This window comes from Rousettus aegyptiacus, unplaced genomic scaffold (genome assembly GCF_014176215.1).
Source record: "Rousettus aegyptiacus isolate mRouAeg1 unplaced genomic scaffold, mRouAeg1.p scaffold_m13_p_1, whole genome shotgun sequence".
NCBI classification, from domain to species: Eukaryota; Metazoa; Chordata; class Mammalia; order Chiroptera; family Pteropodidae; genus Rousettus; species Rousettus aegyptiacus.
The window spans coordinates 98921042-98924226 of NW_023416284.1; the positions used below are offsets into that span (position 1 = coordinate 98921042).

At 51.9% G+C, this 3185-nt stretch overlaps 1 protein-coding gene across 1 annotated transcript in view; it reads right to left on the reverse strand.

The window, feature by feature from the left end:
- CUNH6orf132 (chromosome unknown C6orf132 homolog) overlaps positions 1 to 3185 on the reverse strand; it is a 31223-nt gene that overhangs the window by 27878 nt on the left and 160 nt on the right. The window lies entirely within an intron of this gene.

Below are 3185 nucleotides of genomic sequence, written 5' to 3' on the forward strand. Positions count from 1 at the left end.
CACTTGAGGTAAGAAAGAGAGTTCCCCAGCAACAGGGTATCCCATTGCTGGGGTGGAGTGGGGTGGGGAGGTGGTAGATAAAAAAGCAGGCTTAATTAATCCAAGAGGCAAAGGAAGAGTCTAGAGCGCCAGGTTTCAGGCCGCTGCAGCCCATCCCTTATCTCGGGATTCCCAAAGATCCACCCCTCTCCTTTCTCATGCGCTTAAAAGACAATTGTGCTGCCTTTTTCTTTTGAGACTCTCAGCATGGGCTCGGGAAGGCAGGAGGCTTAATCAGGATTGCAATTGCATTAACCGAAGCCCTCAAGTGAAGTGAATTACCAGGATAAATGTTAGAAAAATTACTTAAAGAAAAATTTATCCATCATCACTTTCACATGACTATTGGCATTTTTTTGGCTGCACCTGGCCTACCCTGTGCAAATTTTTACATGGCTGTAGCCACAGAGTAAGTGGTTACTCCTTACTTCCTTTACACACTCCTACATTGATTTTTTTTCCTGCCTCCACAGCCTGTCCTCCAGGTACTGAATACCGCTAGCATCGCAGAGAATGTCACAGACTCTGGGACCCGATGGAACTCTAATCTCAATCTCTTTGATACCTTAGGATGGCTTCTTCATGCCTCAGTTTCCTCTAGTCTATAGCAATGCTAAGAAGAGGAACTGAAGCAGGCAAGGGCATGGAGTGCTCAGGGTTGAGAATGACCTGATAATAATAAAAGGCCAGCTAGTAAATATCCTCAGCTTTGTGAGCCATACAGTCTCTGCTGCGGCTACTTAATTCTGCAAAGCAGACTAAAATAATATGTAAATGAGGAGTGTGGCTGGTTGTGTGTTAATAAAACTTTATTTACAAAAACAGGCCATGGGCCAGATTTGAGCCAGAGGCAAAATTTGCCATATACAGAACTCAAGCAGTCGTTCTTTAGGCAGACTAGATACCATCTCCATTTAACAGAAGAAAAAATTGAGGCCCAGAGAATGGCTGATCCCCACATTATTGACAGAGGCAGGACCCCAAGGCAGGTCTGGCATCTCCATCACATCACAGAATCCCCAACGCTGGTCTCTCCTATCCCCAACTCCAAGTACTTGTTCTGTTCAGCAGGAAGGAGGGCCTCTGCCACACCCACCAGCACCCAGGGGAACACCCCAGAAACACTGCCATCTTGCCGGGCGCACATTGTTTTCCACCTCTCCATGTGCAGGAAGCAACAAGGCTGAGTCAGCTGAGGGCCCAGCCCTGCCCTGGGGAATGGGAGGGCCTGCCCCCTGGGTTCCAGCCCTGCCTAGGCTGGTGAAGGCAGCAGCTGGTTGGAGATGACAGGGCACCGTGCCCCCATTTCTCTCAGAGAGACTGATTCCCACCAGCGGGCAAAAATATAGACAAGGGTCTAAGGCATTTCTGAGGTTTTCCCTTGGGGGAGGAGTTGGGGAGGGTTCTCAGGCAGATGGTCCCGCAAGTCAAATTCACCTTTGAATTACCCTTCACAAAGTCAATTCAGTAAGCTGGCTAAGAGTGTGGTCTCTGGAGTCCAACTGCCTGGGTTCAAATGTTGGCTTTGCCTCATGAGGGAAAATTTTGGGGTAATGGAAGTACTCTAAAACCGAATTGTGGGATGGTAGCACAACTCTAAGTCTACTAAAAATTACTGAATTGTACACTTAAAATCCTGGCTCGGCCATTTAAAGCTATGTGATCTTGGGCATATTACTTAACCTCCATGTGCCTCACTCAGTCTCTTCATCTGTCAAACAGGAATCACAGGCTAGTTGAAGATTCAAAGAGTCAACGACATGAGGACTTTAGAAAGAAAAGATCAATAAATGTTTGTTACACAGTCCAGGAGAGCTGTTTGGGCCTCCCAGAGTTATACGTGGCAGCGAAGTTCCTAAACTGTGCCTCGAAACTGCCCTGCCCCTCCTAGCCTTTGCTCCTGCTGTTTGCTCTGCAAAATCTCGATGCCCTTTCCTCTCGGCTCAAATGCTAGCTGCAATCAGAGGTCATCTCTCCTCTCCGCTCCTTCTGTACTTAATCGTTTATAGCAAAGGTTTGGAAAGGGTTTGATGGCATATGGTTAACACTGTTAGCTCATTGGTCTGAGATCCTTGGGCCAAGGACAGGGAACATCTTGTTTGTCCTACTCCTGTCCCAGGGCCTGTGTCCCCACTCTGACAACCTGGGTGCTGGACTGAATTCAATTGCTGGGCAGGAGCTGAGGCTAAAACATCTTCTGTGGATCCCACCCAGCACAGTGGCCATAAAGAGCAGTGAAGGCAATTGGGTGACAATGAAGGCAGGCGAGCTAAAGCAGTGACAGGTGACCCTCCTTGGGCCCAGAGCCTCCTCATACGCAAGAAGTGAATTCCTGTCTCCACTCCCCTGGAGGCATGGTGTTTTCAGATGCCTGCAGAGATACACCACCCTGACTCTGGGGCCAGGCTCAAGTCAGGAGCCTCCACTGTCCCATCCCGGGCTTCTCCGTCTGAGCCCATAGACAACCCAGGGCCCAGGCTGACCTGGCAAGAGCCTATGGCCCCAATAAGAGAGTAAGTGCCTCGCACAGGCTGGTATTATCCCGCTAGCAGAGTCTGCTATTGACTTTTCCTGGGCCTCCCCTGGGCAGAACTAAGTGTGTGGGCATCTAGATAGCAGCCCCCTCGCTTCGCCTATGACCTTGAGCCAGGAGAGGCCTGGCAGGTACTGCGGAAAACAGAAGAAGTAGAAAGGGCAAGGGCTGAAGGGACCACCTCAGCCCTCCTTGGGGTGGGGGGCACTTCTGACTCCACAGAACTTCTGAAGGAGCGGCCACTGCAAACGTCAGGAAGCCTTTCTAGCAACACAAACAGAACTTCCTATGAGGAGGGAAAACAAACACCTTGGAAGAGGGACTAAGATCAGAGGTGGAGGCGCAAAGGTCTCCACCCTCGCTCGCTCCCCTCCATCCGCGCACCTTTCTCCCCGCCGCGGCCCTTTCCCAGAGACACCCGCTGCGGCGGCGCCTCCCCTTCCACACAGCGCCTTCGCGGCCGGTTCACAAGTTCCAACGTGTTCCTGCCCCTCCGCCCCGAGCCGCGCCGAACGCCCGCAGCCCGGGAGGGCAGCGCCGCCGGCCGCCTCCCAGGGGTGGGGGCTGCCTCTCGGCGGCCCAGCGCCCGACCCTCTCCCTCGGGCGCACTCAC